We start from the raw sequence: 25,001 nt of genomic DNA on the forward strand, positions 1-25,001 counted from the left end.
TAAAGCAGCCCTCTACTGTGTTTCCTCATTAGGAATGGGCCTACCGAACAGGACATCAAGCTCTCTGGCAGATGAATCTGCACAGGCTGGCAACGGGAAGCAGGTTTGACCACCTCTGTTTGTGCTTGCTTTTTTCTGTACATACAGAACTTCTATGCTCTCTTTTTCCATTACCTGGAACCACAAAGATGGGTACGAGCCCAAACAGAGGTCAATACTGAACCATATAAGCTAATCACAGACCTATCTTGAATTGTGTTCTTGCAGCTCTTTTGTTTGTTTGTTTTTGGTTTTGTTTTCGAGACAGGGTTTTTTGGGTGTGTGTGTGTAGCCTTGACTATACTGGACTCACTTTGTAGACCAGGTTGGCCTCAAATGCATAGATCAGCCTGCCTCTGCCTCCCTGAGTGCTGGAATTACAGGTGTATGCCATCACGCCCCAAATGAATTTTGTTCTTTAAAAAAAAAAAAAAAAGAAGAAGAAGAAGAAGAAAGATAGGAAAAGAAAAAAACAAGGGCTGGAGAGATGGTTCAGAGGTTAAGAGCACTGTTCTTCCAAAGGTCCTAAGTTCAATTCCCAGTAACGACACGGTGGCTCACAACCATCTATAATGCGATCTGGTGCACTCTTCTGCGATGCAGGTGTACATGTAGGCGGAATGCTGTACAAATAAATAAACAAATTAAAAACAAAAACAAAAATACTTTTACTGCAAGTTGGTGGAGGGGCCTGATAGGCCAGGTTGCTTATGTGGCGGTCAGAGGACAGTCTGCAGGACTCAGTTCTCCTCCTCCACCTTGAGGGTCGCAGGGCTCAAGCTCGAGTTGTGGCAAATGCATGGCAGGTGCCTTTATCTGCTGAGCCATCTTGCTAACTCAGTTCTCGGATTTAAGCACGAATGTGTTCAGCTTCGAACTGCTGATAGCTACAACTCTGCTTGGTTCATGCTGGCCTGAGTCAAAACAACTGAGACCTGGAAAACGATGGAGGAGCGATGCTCTCTGCAGGCAGTGGTCCCTGCCTGACTCCAGCCTTTCCCTGACCTGCACCCAGAGCTACGAGTGCCACATGAGCTTTCAAAAGACTTGGGTTTCTGGCCCGGCAGAGTCAGATAGGGTTTCTCTGTGTAGCCCTGGCTGTCCTGGACTCAATTTGTAGACTAGGCTGGCCTAGAACTCACAGAGATTCAGCTGCCTCTGCCTCCCTGAGCGCTGTGATTACCAGCTTATGCCACCACAGCTGGCTAAGGTTTGGTTTTTCTATGGGTGTCTTCAGGTTTTACTGTTGGTTTGTTTTGCATGGGTGCACAGCAGGGCTTGCCCTTTGAGGAACACCACTCTTCATCCCACAGTTTATGTAAAAATGTTACCAGTCCCAAAGCGTTCTCAGATTTAAATCCTTTAAAACTACCTTCGGTGTCTCATCCTTGCCTAATGCTCTCATGTATTTCTCTGTTTAATCTTTCTCTTTCCTTTTGCAAACACTGAATAGTAACAGGGTGGATGTGGTAGATTTTTCTCTCTACCACCAGCATGCGGATCACTTCCGACTTGGAGGCTGAAAATGGAGGGGCAGCGAGAGCTGCCTTGCCAGCCTTCAGATTACAATCTCAGAGCTCTTCCAAAGAAAGCGTTCTGGTTTGGAGGAAACCAGCCACTTGGGGCAACCAGCGGAAGTGCCCTAGAAACCACACAACATGCAGTGGGAACCACAGGCAGGAAAGCCCCTTCCTGTAGCTCTGCAGAGGCTTTCTGCTGAAGGAGACACGAGTGCTGCTCAGTTCCAAGAAAGGGCCACCATGGGCAAAACTGACCTGTGACAGCTCTGCCAAACACTCATCTGCTCAGACACGTCCCTCCATTCCCTCTGCACGAGGTTTCAGCATCACATAGAATGGCCCAGATGCACGGGCTAGCCTGCAGACTTCGTAAGCCCGTGATGAGCCTCACAGCATCCCGGTGCCTGGAAAAGGCTCTCACCCTGTATTTTCTATAGGCCACCAAAAATAAAAGGATCCCAACTGCAGCACACGTGCTAACCAAATGGCTATTTAAAAATAAAGTTGCTGGTAGAGCGCTTTCCCGCATATTAATTAATGGGGTTCTTCTTCTCAAAGTACCCTGGAGAATACATAAGCAGCCCTTAAAGGACCTTCCTGAATACCCACACCTGCACTCTATAGGGGGTCCTGCGGTGATGCCTGCAGCCCCTGCAGCAAGCAACTGAAGGCGGTGCTGGGGAGTGGAGGAAGCAGCAGAGTTTGTGTATGGCAGGAGCTGGTGTGTGATAGAGGATAGACAGATGATGGCTGGACTGAGGACAGTAGCATTTAGGACTGATTCAGCGTGTGCTGGCAGTAGACTCAGAGCAGAGGTTAGGAAAACCAGAATGGGCAAACTGCTTGTAGAAAGCGCCAGATAGTTCGTGTTTTAGACTGTGAGGGGGCCATCCCTCTATGCCACACTGCTCACCCCTGCTGTGTCAACAACCATAGGTAATAGGCGAATGGGCGAATGTGGCTTTATTCCAGTAACACCTTAGACATGAACACTGACATTCAAATTCCATGCGCTATTCTCATGATACAGACTATGACAATCCTGTGTTGCTTAACAACAAGAGGAGTGTGTTCTGGGACAACGCGTTGTCCTGTGATTTCCTCATGGCAAAGACACTTTAGACTGATCCTCACAACTAAGCTAGCCACAGCACTACCAGGGGCTCAGCTCTCACAGGGAGCCACCAAGCACATGTGTGGTCCGTCACCGACTGAGACACTTGGATGTGGTGTACAACCATATTGCTCTTTTTGTTTGTCTTTCCTCCTAACCACTTAAAAATGTAACAGGCATTCTTTCTTCAAGGACCTTACAAACAGAAGAATGGCGCTCAGACCAAGTCTGAGAATCCCAGAACTAGTCTCCAAGCTCTACAGAGAATGCAGGAGAAAAAGATTCCCTCTGATCATGACAGGAGGGCTTTTTTATTGTTGTTCTTGTCCTTACGGCCTCTGGGTCATGGATGGGCAGATGCTTCTGTCACATACAGTGGCCTGTAATAAGTCTCTGGTAAGCAGAGCGCAGGTCTCATGTTGCAATCGCTCTAGTATTTGTCTTCGAATCTAGAAATAATAGGTCCTCAGTGTACATTTCCTAAGTTGGTTTATACTCCCCAATATACACCATTTCACTGATCTGAGGAGCAATCCAGAAAGAACCAAGCAAGCCACAGGGCTTCCTACTGTCTACAGACATAGCCATGAATCTCATTCCCTCAGAACCGTTGGCCAAGGCCACCGAATACAACCCAAACATTACCCTGAAGTTGGATGTTGCCCATCGGCCAAAGCAATTTAGTTTAACCAGTTTCAAATGCCAGGGGGAAGGGGGAGGCTATCTTATTCTTTCCCTCAGGAGAAATCTCAATGGCAGCACTTTGTAGTCACACTCTATGGCCTTCTTCTACAGTAGCTGCACATTTCCCAGGCTATAAAGATGTTTAGACTTTTCCCCTCTCTAAACAATCCATTGGAAATGCTGAATAGAAGTGTGTCAGGGACCAAAGCACAAAGAACCACAGCAGAATCTTTGTGGAAATGACTCACGATTATTCATGTTTGGGTGGCTAACAGAACAGGGCAGTCCTAGTCTAGCCCGGACAGCAGGTAGGCAGCCATGGAGGAGGCATAGGTGACAGGGAGGAAGCTCACGTTGTAGCTCAGCTTGGCTTAGCCAGGGCCCTCAGGAAGCAACTCAACAGGATGCTTCTACTCTGAGGAGCAAAGGCTGTTCAGCCATGCCACCTGCCTGGACCTCTCAATGGTCTCCGATCTGACAGGAGGCAGCAGGGGGCCTCCAAGCCTCCAGGTCTGGTGGGAAGAGAACGGCACTAACTTGAAGACTAAAATAGCAATGCATTCTGCACCCCACCAGCTATTCTGCTTTAAATGGTATTTGCAGTCTTCTTTGCCCTCCACCCTGAGGAAAAGAAAAGAAATCCCCATAGCAACTAAACTGAACATATCAGTATACAACTCGCTTACCTACCGAATAAGCCTGTTGAGAATATAGTTCCTTACTAAAGGCCACAGGTAAGGGGAGCCTGACAACCTCATGGGCCTGCACATGCCGCCTAGTTGAGGACTCAGTCGTGAGACACCGACCTCAGCACTGACTACTCTCTAACCTCAGAGCAGCTCGTTTTTACGTTATGTACATTTGTCCTGCTGTGTTGATGTTCCCCACATCCTCACAGGCTGCTGTATGGTCAGATTTTACCTTCAAATTACATCATAGGGGACTAGGGAGATGGCTCAGCCCGGTAAAGGACTTAACACACAAGCATGAGGCCCCGTTAAGAAAATCAGGAGTATTGGTGTGCAACTATAACCCCACAGTGGGGAGGCAGAGAGAGGGAGATCCCTAGCTCACTGGCCAGGGTTAGTGAGGGACTCGATTACTAAGGTAGAGGAACTGGGGAAGATACCCAACATCAAAGTGTTACCTCCACCTGTGTTAACATGCATGCACACACACAGACACCACACACACACACAGGCTCCCACATGTGACATCATATTGGGAATCACAATTATCAATACTATGTCACCCACTTTTTATCTTCTCAGGAATGCTGAATAAACCACAGATAGAGGCCAAAAGAGATACAGATGTGGCAGTGCACACCTGTAATCCCAGATGGGAGGACTAGGAGCTCATGGGCGCCCTCACCCTCTGCTACAGTTCAGCTCTGAGTCAGAGTGAGCTGCACAAGAATCTCTCCAAGGACACAAAGACCAGAATCTGATGCTAGCTAGTCCTCAGCCATCCAGCGTTTCCGCAGGAGGCTCTAGGCATTGATGAGAACCACGCTTCCTGTCTAATTCTGAAAGTCTCACTAGGAAACTGAACACTCTGTTATTCCCATGTTGTCAAAGGGACTGGAACAACTCTAAAGTGAGTGAACAATGAAAGTTTGCTAATTATTTTAACTGCATGGAAGATTTAAGGAAGAACACTTATGACATAGTAAAATTTCCCAATTTTTTTCCTCAGCGACTCCATCCTTACATAGAGTTTTAAGATGTCAAAATAATTGATGTTAAGCTTCCAAATAACCTTTGGCAAAACCCGGAGTGAACCCTTTCTGCAATTTGCTACTGTTTGTAGTTCAACAATTTCTCATTTTCTTCATTTGAGCTGGCAAAGCCACACATTTAACATTTTTAATTAGAGTGCCACAGTGTGCCTTGGTTTCAAATCCAAAATATTACAACCAAAATTAATCTCTGGGCTTCACATTTGTTGCGAAGAATCAGAAAAGCTAAAGATAGCAAAAATCACTTCACTAAGCAGAGAAGAGCTTCACGGAGGCCCCTCAGCTGCAATGGACGCAGGACAGATGCCAAAGGCCCTGGGCTGTCATGACCCAAAGTGTAGAAACATGGTCGCTCCTTCTCAGGATGCTTTTACTTCAAAGTGAAAAGGTTCAGAGAAACCCTGTCTCGAAAAAAAAAAAAACAAAAAACAACAACAATAAAAAAAAAAAAAACAAAGTGAAAAGGTTCATCTGACGCATTTAACAGCACTGTGTTACCAAGGAGGAAAGCTGAGTGAGGAAAGAGCCTGTAAAATGATAAACTGCATCAGCGGTCGCAGGAAGAAAACAGGCAAAACTGGGCGAATGAGAGTGAAGACTCTTCTCTGCTATACAACTGAAGACGCTAAATTAACCCATGAATTTCCAACAGGATGGGGTGCAAAATCAGCAACATTAAGACTGAGAAATTTAATCGGGTGTGGTGGCGCACTCCTTTAATCCCAGCACTCAGGAGGCAGAGGCAGGTGGATCGCTCTGAGTTCAAGGTCAGCCTGGTCTACAAAGTGAGTCTAGGCTGGCCAAGGCTACAAAGAGAAACCCTGTGGGGCGGGGGGGGGGGGATGGTTGGGGGGAAAAGACTGTGGGGAACTTTACAAAGCAAACAACATTGGCTTTTCAATAAAAGCATTTAAAATATCCCTAACAGTTCTGGGAGCTGTAGAGACCAATGGCAAGGGCTGGTACCCCACTGTGGAGGTCAGGGGATGAGGCCTGGGAGGGGCCTAATTCACTCCTATCAAAAAGGCACTCCCAAGTCAGCTGCACTAGCATACACCTGAGGCAGAGGACGCCCTGAGCAGGCCTCCAACCTCACTACTGCCCATAAAAACACTAGGAGCAGGATCTAGTCCCAGGGACTGATAGACGGTGGGCATGGGTCTCTTCCTCAACTCCACGCCTGATGTTGAAATCCTAACTTTTCAGGCAACGGTATTAGAAAATGGGAGCTTAGTTAGGTGACTGATACCCTTACAAAGGGATCTAAGAGAGAGGCCCTTTTATCCTTCAGGAGGACACAGGGAGCAGCCTTCTGAGGGAGGCCCCCTACAGACTGCCTTCAGCTTGAACTTCCACAGAGATTGTCTCTAAGCCATCAGTTCACACTGTTTTGTTAAGCAGCCAAATGGATGACATATGATTCATGTCATCTAGATTGTGATTCTAAAAGTGTTTAAAAATTATGAGACAAGGGCCGGCAAGATCACGCTGCTGACAAAGGCACTTGTCACTAAGCCTGAAGACCTGAGTTCAATCACATGATCGGAAAAGAGAAGCAATTCCCATGTAAACCGTCCTCTGGCCTCCACACACTCACTGTAGTATGCGCATGCTCACATATACACACCAAATAAAATAACTAAAAATTTAATTGTAGGACAAGAAAGTAAATTTGAAAAGTGGATATTTAATCACAAAAAGTTGAGTCAATCTAACTTTTCATGTTATCTTTTAATGACACAGACTAACATACCAGCAGAGGAGCAGAGCAGACGACGCAATTCATTCTGTGGTACAATTCTAAACCATTCTCAGTGTGTGTGTGTGTGCGCGCGCGCGCGACAGTATGTGTACATCTGCATATAAGAACTTGTACATAGCATGCGTGTGTGCATGAGTGTGTGCGCACACGCGAGTATATGCATGCGTGTGTTGTAAGGGTCCATTTCTGTATGAGTAGGAGCAAAGGCAGAAACCAAGTAAAAGCAGACTGGCCCGTGCTGCTAATCCTTGAACTAAGTGAAAGGTCATCAGAGTTTGTATGGAACTTGACTTTATTATTCTCTTGGCTGATAAATATTTTAAATTATCCATAACATGAAAGCTTTTTTTTTTAATAAAGCACAGTACGTAGCAGAAATATTGTGGTTTGCACACCCAGAAGAGGCTTCCGGGTGGCCTGAGGGCGTGTGTGGCCTGCTTTGTTTGCACTGTGGACTGTTTAAAAATGTTACTTCCTTTTTCCAACATTTAAAAATAAGACTTCACATAAAAAATTAGGATTTCCGACTTGTCTTGAAAACCGAGAAAGATCTGGAAGCACTGGGCCATTGCCACAGGCCCTGGAGCAGAGCCCGGGGCTGACTCTCCAATCCTCGCATTCACTGACTTCTGCAGCCTCCCTGGATAGTAGCCTTTGGCGCCTGGTACCCACCATACAGGGCATCCGGAGCAGCAACTCTGAGCTAACACCAAGGCCAAAGTCTCCAGAATGAGTGCAAACACCACCAGCTTCCATCCAAGCTCCGGGAGAGTCGCGGTTGACACTATGCAGCGCACTGACTGGAAACATGTGTGGGGTTTGACACAGTGTGAAAGCAAACTTCAGGGCCTGTCATGTACTTGGCTGGAGGCCCTCCCGCCCACTGTGCCAGGTTTCCTTATCACTGGGCTCAGGACTGGCTCCGACCTGGTGCCGAAGACTCCCAGAACGCCAGGGTGGGAAGGGGCTGAGTGCTCGTTCAGCATCATCCGCCTCATTTTACAAGTCAAGGAGGGCTGAGATGTTTGCCCACTCTCCCAAGCAGTCCCTGGAGTAAGTGGAGAGAGGCGGCTGTGACGGGAGGTGAGGCACTGACAGCACCCACGCACAGGGTTACCATTTGCCCCTGAGTGTGTTTAGTGCACTTAATCCCAGCACTCAGGAGGCAGAGGAAAGGAGGACCCCTGTGAGTTCAAGGCCAGCCTGTCTGTGCAGTGTGTTCCAGGGCTGACAGAGCTACAGAGTGAGAGCTTATGTTTTGTCTCAAAAACAAAAGCAAATTGTTTTTCCAATGTGACAAAGCAACGTTACTGCAGACAAAGACAATCTTTAACCTGGACAAGAACCAGGGCTTAAAGCGCCAGGGTTTTGGTATACTGCTTTAACTGGCCACTCTGTGTGGCATAGCAGCGACAAGGTCTCTTACTGCTTCACTATTGTCCCTCACCTGTACGGAGGTGAGAACAGGTAAACCCTGCAGATATTCGGGCTCCCCTAAAGTCCCTTTAGTCCCACGCTCTCCATATCAGCCTAGAACTCATCTCTTCACTGGGTGGTGGTGGTGCACGCCTTTAATCCCAGCACTCGGGAGGCAGAGGCAGGCGGATCTCTGGGAGTTCAAGGCCAGCCTGGTCTACAGAGCGAGTCTAGGACAGCCAGGGCTACACAGAGAGACCCTGTGTCAGGAAGGGGGGGCACCATTCTCTTCCACACAGCTGACTCAAGGGCAGCTCTCAGAGTTCAAGAGTGGCCCCCACATTTGAAGAGCCCTTCTCTGTGAACTTGGCTCTTCCCAAAGTGAGTTCCCTTGGACAACAATAAACTATTCTTAAATTTTAATTAATTTAGTTGCAGACACATTGAAAAGATAAACTTAAAGCACCGTAGGACAATGTAGAAGAATGACTGGAGTCCAGTGGTGGCCTGGCCCCCAGTGGAGAACTCATTAGACTACTGTTCCACCTCCCAGGCTCACTTCCCCTCAATTTTTCATCCCTTCTAGGGTGGCTCCAGTTAGCAGCTCTTTACTCTCATTAAAAAGACACATTCTGACTTTGTCAGTGAGGTCTAAGGCCACCATGGTGATGACCTGACTGGGGTCTCATGTTCTTGACATAAAAACTGGCTTTGGGAGCTCTTTTTGGACCAGTGGTCAGGCTGCACTCCATCCGTCTCATAAATGCATGAGTTGTGACTCAGAAACGCTCACTGCAAAGTGAGAGCTCTGAACTGCATTCCCAGAGGAAAGAAGACTTTAAGACCCTGAGGCGTCACCCACAGCCAATCCCCGCCTAGTCAGAATGTGGCACCCTGGAGAGTACCAGGAGATAAGCCCTGGAAATCAGACTGACAAGACAGGACAGACTTAAGCTGAGACAGTGACCATGAAGATAAACAGAGGAAGACCAATGGAAAGGCTGAAGGAGAAAGGGCTGAGAGTGGAAGGTGGGGCTTGAGAAACTTGGGTAGCTGGAGATGCTTGGAGGCCAGATGACATAAGAGATGCAGAACCACAGTCCCAAAAGTGCTGCTAAAGAAATGTGTTTGAGCATCTCTTATGTGGCAGGTACCCCACAAGGCACTAAGGGTTTATTAGAGAGCAGAGGGGAGTAAGAGGAGCAGGAAGAGACGCAGGCACTTTCAGGAATCTCTTTGCTTTGAAAGAGTGGCAGAGATGAGAACAGTACTAAGGACAGTTGGGAAGATGCTGCCTTATGTGATGTCAACCAGGGTGAAGGAGCAAGAGATACATAATTTAAATGATCAAACTTAGTCACTAGTTGTGGGGACCCGGGCCAAATTCTGCCATGTCAGAAATCCTGTGCTTAGGCTACATGCTGTGACCTCCGAGTTGCTGACCTTTACCTCACCAGGTCGTCTTGTGTTCTAGGCTATCCTTGGACTATTTACCTTTGAAAGAAGTACAGAAGTCTCAACTTGGAACCATCCAGAAGATCTAGGAAGTTCTTACAAGGAACTACTCAGAGAACTAGGAAGTTCTACAGGGAGCGATTTAGGATATTGCATTCTTGCCCAGGGGCTAGGGAGAGTGAGATAAGAATAGATCCTATTGACCTTGCCCTGTATATGCTCCTGCTAGTTGGCAATAAAGTGAATCTTGATCCGAAATTTCCTGACTTGATTAGTTATTTCTCGCGTCTCTGTATCCTACTTTCAATCCCCACTCCCTCTTTCAGGTGAACCCTGATTCGATTTTTCCCGCGGGCTGGGACCCAACAACTAGTGTACACAACAAGCATTTTGCTCCTCTATCTTTCAGAGGGGATGCTCTCCTTTGACCCTGAACCCCATCTAGCTACTCCTCTTTCCTGGTACTCCCAAATCATCAACAGAAACAATAGCTTTCTCTGTTCTCCCTCAAGCTGACCAAGCTGACCAGATGTCCCCAGTGCCTATCTCAGTGTCGGTCATGTCTCCTCCTCCTTGGTACCTAGACAACACCTGAAGATTCAGTCACACCCCACAGGTAACAAAGCTTCTTCCCTTAACTTCAGTACCAATAATAGAAAGTTTCAGGTCCGATGTGGCCAAAACTGGGCACAGAGACGGACACCAATGATAGGGATAGAATGCATCCACCCACTGTACACAAAAGGCAGGAGTAGCTGCAACACCTCACATATTGAGTGCTGGGAAGATGAAGATGGAAACTGGCCAACAGGTAGAATGCAGTGGTTTAGGTAAATGCCCCAAAGGGTCATGTCACAAAGACCTGTGCAGCCATTGGGAACAGCTCTCAAGTTGATGTGCTTATTTGCTGTGTTCTGGTATACATGGGACACAGGCCTTTCTTTCCCTGTACACGTCACATTTCCACAGGAAAGGCCGTGCAGTGTTTAAAGCAAACTTCCGATTACGTGCACTAATTAAGACAAACACTGGCACAGATGCAGGCTTGGCACAAGATTTCCCTAATTGCATTTGCTTAGGCCACCATCAAAATTAGTTAATCGCTAACCCCCCCCCCCCCCAAATACACAAACAGCACAGGGTGGAGGAGACACAATCCAAAAAGCTTTCTGGGAAATGAGAGCTGGCTGAAATGTAAAGTACTCACCAAAGACTACAGAGAGAAGATTGCCCCATACTCTGAGAATCACTCATACAAACACAGTGGAAGTCCAAAGCCCGCACACGCTGATGTCACATGCATCATTCACACATCAATATGGCCTATGTGTAGGCACCATGCTCAGCTGATGGGAAAAAGCAGAGAGAAATCCAGAATTCTGCTGTATCTATACTCTTCTGGAAAACCAGTAACGTGAGTCCAGTCTAAGAAGACACAAGTTCCAGGCAATTGTTCAAGTGGTTTCTAAGAGGGTTACAACATGACTGTCAATTGCCCCCTACAAAACACACTGAAATTTAATTCCCATCATGCAGCATTAAGAGCTAGAACCTCCACGGTGCTTATGGGTGGTGCATACACAGGTATGTCGTGTGAGGACCCAGCACTGATGTTGGGGTCATCTTCAGTCACTCCCCACCATATCTTTAAGGCAAGGTCTCTCAATCAAATGAGATTGGGCGCGTTCAGGGTGGTATGGCCGTACACAAGGTCTCTCAATCAAACCCAGAGCAAGCGTGCCAATGTCTTTCTCATGATAACCAGCTTGCTCTTCAGGTCTCAAGTCTCCAGCTTCCAAGGCTGGAATTACAGGTGGCCAAGACCCAACATTTACAAGAGTTTTGGGGGATCTGAACTCCAAACGTTGATCCTTAAGTTTGTGTGGCAAGCACTCAACACTGATCCCTAGCACCGGGCTTCATAAGAACAGGGAGAGCAGCCAGAGGAAGAACGCATGTGCTCCCAGCTCTCACCCTGTGGCATCTGAGACCTCCGGCAGCCAGAAAGACATTACCAGAAACGTCTCCCACAACCTCTTTCCCTGAGACCTTAGCCTATGACACTGGCTCTTTAGCAACAGAAACTGATGAATACAAATAAAGAAAAAAAAAAAATCTTAGGTGTGTTTGAAAGATGCTTCTCGAACTCCTGTTTGCTAAATAACCTCAGGCCAGCTCTCAATCATGAACCGTTCATAGATCACAAAGAAGGTAGCCGTGCCTTCCCTTTACTCTCTCCTCAGCCACGCGACAAGCTGACAGGGCTTCCCCCCACCATTCTGGTTATGTTTCACTTTCTCAAAGTTCTTAGAGTGCTAGCCACGTTGCTGAACATAACCACTGCATGGTTCAGACAGCCGACCGAGCATCTGCTGGGACCAGACTGCCAAACTCACCCTAGCATGCAGATGGGCTCATTCATTTTTGATGGCCACGGCATCCACTGGTCCATACTGCAAAGTCAACCTCTCCTCTTTGCACGTGCACAAAAGTCTCTCAAATTCTTTCTTCCTCCCAAACTCTATAGGCTTCCCATTCCTGTGTCCAGAAGCATCTAAGGAGTTTCTGCCTCGCCCTCTCAGCCACTAAGGGTGTCAGCATTACACTGAAGACCTGATACTCTCCCATCCAGATGTGGAACTCCAATTCAGAAACAGTCAGTGGCCACAATTTTGGCCAAGTTGATGCAGTAACAAGAAAAAGCTAAGTAGAGCATATACAGGGGGAGGAAATCCCCCTCAGGAACAGTCATAGGGGAGGGGAGTAAGGGGAAAGGGGGAGGGAGGGAAGAATGGGAGGACACAAGGGATGGGATAACCGTTGAGATGTAACAAGAATAAATTAATAATAAAAAATTTTTTTAAAAAAAGGAAACTGAAAAAAAAAAAAGAAAAAGAAAGAAAAAGTTAAGTAAACACTGTAGTGATAAGAATGACAGATTAACAGAAGGAAGACAGCTAAGAGAGCCGGAGCTCAGAAACCTAGTTGCTTTATCATCTAGAATCACCCTTAGCAGGGGCATAAGTATCTGTAATGTCTAGGAAGCACTCTGCATCTTTGTAAAAAGTTAACAGCCCTAGCCAACCGCTCAGGGCTAGAAAAGTCAAGGATCTTGGAGGAGAGTCTACGACCACCTCTCTACTAAGGCAGAGTAACCCGTGACTGCATTATAAACATTCGCCCTTATACCTACAGACAAGTGGTCCTCAGTGCTTATCAAGGAAACTGTTCTCTGCAACAGACAGAGACATTACAGAAAGTCACAACTGATCAGACAGCAGAGTTGTGGAATCCAGTCCCAAATGACACATCTACAACACAGCTCCTGCACTAGGCTCAGGGAACATTACAGAAGAGGGGGCGGAAAGACTATAAGAGCCAGAGGACCATGGAGCTTGCTGGGAGACTGGGTCTCCCAGGAACGTCAGAAGCTGGGCCCACAAAGCTTCACCAGCATCATTGCTAAACACGAGCTGAACGTGGACAACAACAGACGTGCTGATACGAACTGGAAACGCCAAAAGGCTTCAGCCCTACACGGAGAACTACAGACAACTAAGGATCTTGAGTGCAGGAGAAGTGGTTTTCCTCAAGGAAGAGCATACCAATTGGTGATTATCCTGTATCAAATGGTCAGCCCTGAAAACACATAGGAGTGACATTCTACAGACGAACAGGTTACAGTTAAAATATATTCAAAGATGTGTGTAAGAACAATGAACAGAAAACAGAGGGCGTGGATTTAAAGAGAGCAAGGAGGCGCACAAGGGAGGTTCCCAGGGAGGAAAGGGAAGGGGGACTGATGTAACCGTATTATAATCTCAAAACCAAAAGGAAAAGATAGAGGACACGCTAAAAAGTTAACGACAGCCTCGAAGAGTAATGGAAGGAGGTCACAGCTTCTGACCTTGGGGTGGTTTATAGTATTTTAAAACAGAAATCCTATCTACAGAAAAAAAAAAAAAAAAAACCACATGGGGGCTAAAGAGATGGCTGAGCAGTTAATAAAACTACCTGCCCTGCTCGTACAGAGGACCTGACTCGATTCTCAGCACCCCTGAAGGGTGGCTCACCACTGCCTCTAACTCCAGTTTCAGGGGACACAGTGCCCTCTTCTGGTCTCCTCAGGCACCGTCCTCATGAGCACAAGCATACATACATATACAAAATAAAGATAAAATTGACCCTTTTACTCTGATAGTTTAATTTATCCATCAAGGCAATCTTTGAAAGTGTTTTACCATGGTCCTGCCTCCCTAAACCTACCCTACCCCTATGCATTCTATGGAGGTTGTCTGCCTGTATGTATAGTGTTTTCTTTGAGACAGAAACTCTCTACATAGCCCAGGCTAGCCTGAAACGCACAGCAATCTTCCTTACCTCAACTTCTCAAGTTAGGATTGTAGACATTAGCCTTCAGGCCCAGCCACATTTCCCTGTCTTAACCCTGAGGTCTTCTCACTTTTCTCATGCTCTTTGTTTAGTGAGGATCTTGATTGCACAACAGCAGCCTTCCTCTCACTCATGATGTCACACACAAGTGGGACTGGGAAACGTTTGTTCTTAAAGCATAATGTTGTGCCCTTAACCAAAGAAAAACCCAAAGCCGGGCGTGGTGCCACCCACCTTTAATCTCAGCACTCGGGAGGCAGAGGCAGGCAGATCACTGTGAGTTCAAGGCCAGCCTGGTCTACAAAGTGAGTCCAGGACAGCCAGAGCTACACAGAGAAACCCTGTCTTGAAAAACAAAATAAAAAATAAAAATAAAAAAATTTTTAAAAATTAAAATTTGGGTAAACTGATGATGTATATGCAATTTGGGAGACCAAATTGATAATGGTGACAACAACAATAATTAATAATGATAGTAACAATGATAGTGGATATGAGAAAACATCAATGCTAGTATAGGTTCGACAACTTACTCCAGAAATTAAACGCAGACCTGGATTCAGAAGTCAATTTCACATAAAAAGATGCACAACAAAGAGCTGAGCGCACTAGCGCACGCCTTTAATCTCAGCACTCGGGAGGTAGAGGCAGGTGGATCTCTGCAAGTTCAAGGCCAGCCTGGTCTACAAAGTGAATTCAGGACACAGAGAAATCCTGTCTCAAAAACAAAAACAAAAATGCACAACAGTAATCATTAAGGAAATAAAATCGCACCTGCTATACTGGTTATAATAAAAATAACAGATGTGTGATCCCAAAGACGCAGAGAAATGGAAATCACCACACACTGCTGGTAGAAATACAAAATGATTCATCTCCTCAAAAGACAGGAACTAGAGCTATCAAAGGACGCAGCAATTCCACACCAGGGTGCACGATGAAGAGACACAAGCATTTATATAAAATCTTCACTGCAGTGGCAATTGGAACAAAAGAGAAATAACCCACAGACCCATCAACTGTGCACGCGGATGAATAAAGCATGGAAGCGCCAGACAAGCGAATGTATTTGCCACGAAGAGAAGTGAAATATTGCTGCATGCTGCAATTCGGATGACCTCATCACGGAAAATGAGAGAAATCAATAACAAAGATAGTGCATTTGTCTTAAATGCACAGAAGAGTCGCTGTGGAGAGACATTCGGTGGGATGACGGGCTGTGGGGAAGAGTTAACAGACAAGAGAAACAACTGGTAACAGCCTCTCTCTTTCTAACACTGATTTGGTGGATTATTACCAGACTATCGAGGTGTTAAATATACAAGTTAGAGCTCAATAAAGCATTTAACAAAATCAATTAGAGGACAATGAACCTATTACCAGCCGCAATATAAGTAAATTAATAACCTAGCATCTCTAATTGATTACAATGCGGATCAAATCCTAAAATAGTCTATGCAGCTAATTCATTACAAACAGAGCAGGAGGTCAGGGACAAGGGAAGCTTGAGACTCACCCATCACTCACAGGATGAACGACCCTGGATGGTTTCTACAAGCTCAGTTTCCCTGCCTGAGAAAAGGAGGAAAATAATAATGACTCTCAAATGGCCATTGCAAAAAATAAAGTAAAATAAATAAATAAGTGAGATAAGTCCCATCAACAGCCAAGTATTCAATGGAACTCCAGCCAAGTGTCGATGTGACGTACCATCAGCATCCCACCATGCAGGAAAGACGCGTACGATGTAATTCCTTCACCCAAGTGTCAATATGACATAGCATCAGCACCCCACCATGTGAGAAAGACACATATCAAGCAGTTCCTGTCAGTAGATGCCAATCCAGATGATTTTTACTGCGAAGAAGGGTTTAGTGCCCTTACAGACGACAAGAAAGGTGACCTGTCTCAACCATGAGAAGGCACAGAGGAGATGAGGTCTTCTCTCTCATGGCCAGCTCGTACCCTGAACTTCTTCACGTCCTTCAGAACTGTTAAAAAATAGAAAGGAAAAGCACAAGTACTATCTCCATCACCCAGGCTGTGCTCTTTCTTTATATTTCCTTGAGATGAACTAACCAAGAAGAAACTTGTGCAGGCGGACACATTTCACCTGGATCATAAGGCAATGCTTGAATTAAGAGCTGAAGAGAAGGAGAGAACGAAAGGAGGAATACCTCTCTTCCACTAACGCAGAATGTGGAGCCAGTGTCCTGTTCATCAGGACTAAGGACCATTAGGTAACAAAAGAAGCCACTGCCAACAATCACAAGGGACAAAAGTCACAGAACAAAAGAGCCACTGCTGACAATCACAAGGGACAAAAATCACAGCTTCTGAGATGAACACAGCAGGAAGGAAACAAGCATTACTGACATTAGCCATATACTCTAACCAAGTCCCAAAAGAAAACAAGTTTGTAAATGCTCCAGATTCAGCATTTTGGGGCCAACAATTCACGAGAGCAAATAACATATTATACCCAAGACATCTATTCAGTAACAACTGGCTACTCCATGACGACTGGCTACTCTGATGACTGGCTGCTCCATGACAACTGGCTGCTCCATGACGACTGGCTACTCCATGATGACTGGCTGCTCCATGATGACTGGCTGCTCCATGACGACTGGCTACTCTGATGACTGGCTGCTCCATGACAACTGGCTGCTCCATGATGACTGGCTGCTCCATGACGACTGGCTACTCCATGATGACTGGCTGCTCCATGATGACTGGCTGCTCCATGACGACTGGCTACTCTGATGACTGGCTACTCCATGATGACTGGCTGCTCCATGACGACTGGCTGCTCCATGACGACTGGCTGCTCCATGACAACTGGCTGCTCCATGACGACTGGCTACTCTGATGACTGGCTGCTCCATGACAACTGGCTACTCCATGATGACTGGCTGCTCCATGACGACTGGCTGCTCCATGACAACTGGCTGCTCCATGACGACTGGCTACTCTGATGACTGGCAGCTCCATGACAACTGGCTGCTCCATGACAACTGGCTGCTCCATGACGACTGGCTACTCCATGACAACTGGCTGCACCATGACAACTGGCTACTCCATGATGACTGGCTGCACCATGACAACTGGCTGCTCCATAACAACGGGCTGTTCTATGACAACTGGTTAGTTTCCCCCAAATCTGAGCTCTCCAGTGATACTCTTCTCTGATGGGACAAATGAGAAAACTCAAGCGCACCAAAAGAGTAAAAGTTGAACTACCTATGTGTTTTCTCTTTACAATTTATAACCTCAAAAACATAAAAAGAAAGTGCCTCGGTCACTTGGTGATGTCCTAGAAGCACATATAAGGACAAAGTCTTTGCTATTAAAAAAAAGTAAATACAATAAATGATGATAATAATAATAATGCTAGAATCTAGCATTCAAGTGACAGATGGGAGGATCAAAATTCAAATGCATGTATGTATATATGTATACATGCATGCATGGGCTCTGCATTAGGAATATCTTTTAAAAGCACAAAACTCAGCCACCGTTTTCTTAAACTCAAAACAATGCAAAGTTTTCAGTCATTCCCTCTCACAATCCACACAGGAAACCTCTAGGGACCGTGAGCCACTAAGCAGTATCAGGACAGTGCAAAGTGACATCTAGTAAACTGTGCTCACTCCTAAGCTACATGTCACACACCGGGAAATCAAGAGTTCACAGGACAGATCCTGCCCCAGTGCACCTGTGCACATCTGGGGTTCTTTCACCCCATCATGAAAATATGCCCCAATCTGACACTGGCCTTGTCACCACCAGCTCACCCTATCCCATGCGAGGAGGTGGCAGTGTGCCTCAGGACCACGGATCAGCCCTCCTGTCTACCACAGGTTGAACGTCACACAGACGCCTATGCAGATGAGAAGGTGTAAGAAGTAGAGAGGAGAGCATCCTGGTAGCCTGGAGTTAAGACCAGCTTCACGTGCTGGTATTTTCCACTTTCCAGAAAGAAAACCTGAAATGGAAAACAAAGTGACACTCCAAGGTTATGTGGCAAATCATCGGAACAATCTAGGCCAACGGACAGGTTTCCCGAGCTGACAGCTGTTCCTCTGTCTGTCACGACCTGCTGTTTCAAAACTATCACGCTCAACCCAACACCCAAGAACTGGTACAAATGCTGAGGTCTAAGTAGAACGAGTGAAGATATTTGCTGGCTGGTGTACCTCACTCTGGGTACACCTACTGGTGTACCTACTCGCCCTGGGGTGTCCACATGCTCTACCTTATCCTGCACAGTGCTGGGAACAGAAGAAGTTCAAATTGAATGAATGCACACAAACAAATACTCAAGAAAATACATGACACCTGAATGGGCTTGGTGACATAAAAGGAATTGAGTACATCATCAATTTTTTTTATATATAAAAGTAAAACAGCGGGAAGAAGCACTGCAGTTACATTATTTCCAAATTTTAAAAATAATTCTCTGTACTCTTTTGTTCTTTAGAACCAAGTAACTTGAATATGTTTTCAGTGTCAAAGTAAGAGTCATAGCATCTTACCATAAATCCCACAAATAGACCAAGGACTGTGAGGGAGCCTAGGAGGGCAGCGCAGGCAAGATGCCCACAGTACTATGGAAGCAGGGAACCTTCCTCAATAGTGTGTGGAAACCATGTTCTACATCCTCGTTATAACTAACTTTTAATGCGAAGTGAGTGTCCAAAGCATATCAAGTGCGTAGCCTTAAAACCAGAGAGCATGCATGCGTGTGTGCATGCACACACACACACACACACACATACACACTCACAAAGCAGGACAGAGAGACCAGAAGAGAGGTCAAGGCCTGACAATGAGTCCACCTCAAAGGCTATTTGTGTAGTAGTCTATGCTTTGCGTGCTTTAAGTTTATCATATATAAAATGGATTTGATAACTGTATCCGCACCTTTGAGATCATGTGAGAAATAAACTGAGGAATTGGAAAACAAAAATAGCAGATAAAGCTGGGGTGATAGCTCAGCAGTAAAGCACTCGCCTGGGACATGGAAGGACCTGGGTTCCATCCCCTCTGTGGAAGAAAAGGAAGAAAGAAGCTGCTACATCAGCATCACCTGTTAAGATGGATGACATCACCAAAATTTAAGGTAAAGGTTGCCAGTGGCAACCAGCTCCAGTTCTGCTAAGAAAGACACCAAAAATTTCTCTACATCATGCCCCCACATTCACATGGGCAATTATATGGTTTAAAAAAAAAAGATTTATTTATTTATTATGTCTACAGTGCTCTGTCTGCATGTACACCTGCATGCCAGAAGAGAGCATCATATCACATCATAGATGGCTGTGAGCCACCATGTGGTTGCTGGGAATTGAACTCAGGGCCTCTGGAAGAGCAATCAATGCTCTTAACCGCTGAGCCATCTCTTCACTCTGGGCAATTATGTGTTTAATGTCCCACTTAAACACAAATTCAAGTTTGGTTTTGTTGTTGCTGCTGTTAAGAAAACTCCTCTGCATATGGTCACGTGGTAAATACTGCAGGCTCTCCAAACCATAGAGTCTGTGTCTGGTCTCAGCTCTGCTCCCAGAGCATAAAATCCACTGTAAGCAGCAAAGCTTGAATGAGTGTAGCCATGCTAATAAAACTTTATTCATGCACACAGAAATTTAAATTTCATAATAATTTCCCAATGGTGCCCCCCATTGGATCTGTTATAATAACTTGTTTATATATCATTACTAATTTAAAAGTCTACCTAGCTCCTGGATAAAGAAAATTTAAAAGGCAGCAACAGAATTGGGCCCTTGGGCACCAGGTATGCACAGGGCTGCCTAGTCTTGGTTTAAACATGCAAGTCCAATGGTCAACCGGCCATCCTTTCTTTGGATGCTGCTCTTTCTTATTTCCAAACTCCACAGAGAATGGGGTTAAGCAACGTGTGAAGAATACTCTAACCTACTTAGTGAGAACAAGCTTCTATTTGTCTATTTTACCTCTGGCTTTCTTGACTTAAATCAGTTTCTAAAGCATGTATTTGTAAGTATAAATGTCAGGCCTCCGCTCTGAGTTTGGGGCTTTTCAGTCTACACTCTGCCATGAGCTGTGTCCAACATGACGAATTTATTTCATTACATTCAGTAATCAGGAGTCTCTCTGACCCCGGGGATACACTGCTTCCTGCAGATTCCTCGAGGTACACAGATTCTGTAAGTCTTCCTCCAGGAATGGTCAGAAAGCCTCTCCTACGGGGGGGGGGGGGGGGGGGGGGGGGAGAACATGTGAGCCCTCTCCTATAGCGAGGGGGAGGAAAGAGGGGAACATGTGAGCCCTCTCCTATAGCGGGGGGAGGGGAGGGGGGACCATGTGGGCCCTCTCCTATAGCGGGGGGGGGGGGAGAGGGGAACATGTGAGCCCTCTCCTATAGCGGGGGGGAGGGGAGAGGGGAACATGTGAGCCCTCTCCTATAGTGGGGGGAGGGGAGGGGGGAACATGTGAGCCCTCTCCTATAGCGGGGGGAGGGGAGAGGGGACCATGTGAGCCCTCTCCTATAGCGGGAGGGGGAGGGGAGGGGGGACCATGTGAGTCCTCTCCTATAGCGGGGGGGAGGGGAGGGGGAACATGTGAGCCCTCTCCTATAGCGGGGGGGGGAGGGGGGACCATGTGAGCCCTCTCCTATAGCGGGGGGGGGGGCGGCGGACATGTGAGTCCTGTGTAGAGGGATCTTCTCGCCCTCACTGCCTAGTTCTATGGATATAAGGTTTTTAGTTCTGAATAACTAATTAATGATGTAAAACTCAAGGCTTTTAAAAGACTTCTGTTTGTATGTTTGAGACAGGGTCTCTCTATCTGTCTCGGAACTCATAAATAGACCAGACTAGCCTTGAACTCATAAAGATCCACTTGCTTCTGCCTCCAGGATTCTGGGATTAAAGGTGTGACCCTTCAATCCTAGGTTGTTTTGCTTTTAAGATTGTGTGTCTGTGTAAGAAAAAAAAAAAAAAAAAAGGAGCAGAAAACCAGCCTTAACTGTTCTGTGCATCACACATACCTTATACACTTATTTAGGACTGTTTAATGCTTGTGAGAAATTATATGCTTTCAGAACAAAAGAACTGGACACTGACATTGGATCAGACCTGACAGGATGCATTTCTCTCATCATGCTGGACAGTGACATCCTGTATCCTTCATGTTCCAGCACCAAGTGCTTCACTTCCTGATCCTCATCAGAACAAGACAGCTCCCAGAATACTTTCAAAGAAAGCTTCCAATGCCAATTGGTCCAGCATTTCAGACTGTCCCACACAGGACTCTAATTAAACCAGGAATTTCTCAACATTTAGAAACTGGACCACAAATGCAACTCCTAGCTTGTTTAACCATTTCCCCAATTTTATTTGATCCCCTATGAGGTATTATTTGCCCCAAATCAGCCGGAACAAACCTTAAGAGAACGATGTCCCATTTCCTTTAAGGGGGGATCAGGTAGGTTTTTGGTTGTTTTCCTGGGCTATAGAGGGCTATTATCAATAGGAGTTGGTTACAAGTTATTATTAGTCTTAGTTACAAAGAAAGCAAATTAGACTCAGTGATGTCTCTCTTTTCCCTTATCTTACATTCTTAGGTTTGGAGATAGAGAGTGAAAAGAAGAAGGGGGAATAGAGAACTATATAAGGAAGATAGAACAAAAAGTAGATTAGTGAATCTACTCCTCAACTTAATGCCTCAGTTGTCACTCACAAGGATATTTTTAATTCACTGGTATAGAATTTTGCATATAATACAAAATAAGTTTAATTCTAGATACAATGGTACAGAATTCAAATGTAAGTTTATACACACACACACACACACATATACATACTCTGAGATATTATACCCATATAATTCATTATAATACAAGGTTTACTTTCAATACTTTGAAAGTATTATTGCAGGCTGTTTAGGATAAATAAGTTATACAAGTTAATTATTATTTGATCAAATCATTGTCATGTCAATCACTAGTCTACTTTTAACTCAACAATATACATCTTAGGTGCTGAAGATAGATATGATTCTATAGAAAGATAAGGTAGGATAGTTAGAAAAGGTCTTCAAAAACCTCAGACACACGCAGAATATGGCATTTTAAAATGTTTTTATTATTTTAAAGATTTACTGACAATGAGACAGGCAACACCCAGCCTACCTCAAAGAGAATGATGAGCGTCAAAAAGAACCTCCTAGAGGAGATGGATTCAAATGTGGCAAACCAGCCACTGGGCAAAATGGCCTCATTTCTACCACAGACAGAATTCTGACTTAAAAAGGGCAAGCCTGGATGCAAGCAGAGTTGACAGCCAAACTCTGCCAAGACAGGGTAAGCAAGTCCTCAATAGTTCCTGCCTCACAAATATGTCTGTCAGATATATTGGGCCAGAAGGCTGAAGAAGAAGCTCCAACCTTATAGAGAGTTTTGGGTGACTATTCAGGCAGTAAACTGTCTCTGTCATTTCTTTTTCATTTTGGAGGCTGTTAACCTGTACTTCTGGCATACTCAAGTAATCAAGTTTATGCCTTCTCAAATCTCTGATGGAGCTGAAGACCAGGTAGTTTAGTTTTACAATGAAGCTTAGTTGTTTAGAGGTTAAGATGCTTTCAGGTCTAGATAAATGTTTTAAGTTGATAATGACAAGAGGTGATGGAGATTGATCTACATTCAGAATTTTAGATGCAACAAGATGGGAAAGATGTTTTCTTCAAGGCTGTCAAATACAAATAGCCAAAACACTAACAGTGTAACATTTATATAATTCCTGATTGTGTCATGGTTCTAGATGTAGGTAGTTTGTTGTATATACATGTGATAATATAAATGTATATGTAAAAAATAAAAAATGTTTAATTAATAAAAAAAATTTTTAAAGATTGTGTGTGTATGTGTGTACCACAGTATGCACCACATGTATGCAGGAGCCTGAGGAGATCAAAAGACAGCACCGGATCCCCTGGAACTGGTGTTACAGATGGTTGTAAGCTGCCACATAGGTGCTGGAAACAATCTGGGTTCTCTGCAACAGCAGTAAGCCTGTTGACCCACTGAACCACCATGTATCTTCTTTAACCACCAAGGACATAACCTCAGAATGCCACCCTTGCTGTTTTTCACATCTTCAATGCATGAAACTCTCACTAAGAGGCTACGTGTTAGAACCCCCATGCAAGGTTAAGCACCGCTAACCCTAAAATCGGAAAGGTAAAATGCTCAGAAACCTGGAGCATCCTACTCAAAAAGACCTTCTAAGACAGTGGCTTTCCGAATGCTTCAACGACTCTTGGGTTTTGGTTTGTTGTTTTTCTAGTTTGGTTTGATTTAGTTTTTCGAGACAGGGTTTCCTCTGTGTCACCTTGGCTGTCCTGGACTCACTTTTATAGACCAGGCTGGCCTTGAACTCACAGCGATCCACCTGCCTCTGCCTCCCAAGTGCTGGGATTAAAGGCGTGCGCCACCACGCCCGGCTGCAAGACCCTGTAATACAGTTTTCATGTTGCGCTGTTCCCTCCCACCACCAGGAGATTATCTCATTGCTACTCCGTAACTGTAATGTTGCCACTGCTATGAATCGTAGTGTAGATATCTGACACGTGACCCCTCTTAAAGCGTGTTGAGAACCCACTGCTCTAACAGTACGTCTATCAAATGTTGCAAAGTCCAAACATTTCAAGAAAAGGCTGTCCTGCCCACGTTCCTGTCAATAAAAACAAGAAAACCATGTGCTGACCTTGCTGCCTCCTCCAGTTTAAATATGATCTAGGCTTTTACTATTCCTAGACAAAGAGTATTCTTCTTATGAACATTCCTTCAAAGCAAAAAGTAGGACCACAGGCATCTGCCTATACAGACACAGACATGATGCTTATTAGGAATGTGTCACACAAGAGTCTCAGAGGAGAACGATGCCGGCTCTCTAGACCAAACACTGACAGTTTATAGACTAAACGTCATTATGGTTCTTGAAAAGTAAAAAGGCTAAAGAAAAAAACAAGTCTAATATAAGTGTATATTTATACAGGATGTACACTAGTATATATGTATATTTATATTGTATATATGTATGTATATTTATTAACATAAATATTTATTAGTACATTTTGCTTTGTGATCAAGCCAGAGCTTTTTAAATTAACTCATGTCAAGATACACCAGTATTCTTTCCTTAAAAACTCCTTAGCTAAGCTGGGCATGGTGGAATAGGCCTGTAATCCCCGTACTCATGGAAGCAGAGGCAGGTCTCTATGAGGCCAGCCTAGTCTACAAAGTAACTACAAAGTAACTCCCGGGCAAGCAAAGAAACCCTGTCTAGAAAATATAAAAACAAAAACAACAACAAAACCCCACAAAGAAACCCCAACTCCAGCGGCATGATGCTGCACTCTAGCATACATGCAAGTGGATGCTACTGTCTCTACTTTCTTCACGTGAAAAGTTGGGTGAAACTTTCCAGGGTCAACACGAGGTCGAAGATGAGTCTTCACAGGAAAAACCCAGTTCTGGCAGTGGTGGTGGTAGCAGCAGGGCATGCCTTTAACCCCAGCTCTCAGGAGGCAGAGGCAGGCTGACCTCTCTGAATTAAGGCCAGCCTGGTCTAGAGTTAGTTCCAAAGAAGCCACAGCTACAAAGAAAAACCCATCTCAAAAACAAGCAAACAAGCAAGCAAAGACCCAATTCCTCCTTCTGCCTTGGTAGAAATGAACCCACAGGGGGCATGACCCCTGACCTGGCATTCCCTCTGCAGTAGCAGCAGCCACTCCCTGCAAGGAGCCAACGAGGACAAGAGGCTGTCTACTAGATGCCTTTGCAGACCACACCTGGACCCAGGACCCAGGTCCCACATCTCAGTCATCTACCTACAA

This window comes from Acomys russatus, chromosome 8 (genome assembly GCF_903995435.1).
Source record: "Acomys russatus chromosome 8, mAcoRus1.1, whole genome shotgun sequence".
Classification (NCBI taxonomy): domain Eukaryota; kingdom Metazoa; phylum Chordata; class Mammalia; order Rodentia; family Muridae; genus Acomys; species Acomys russatus.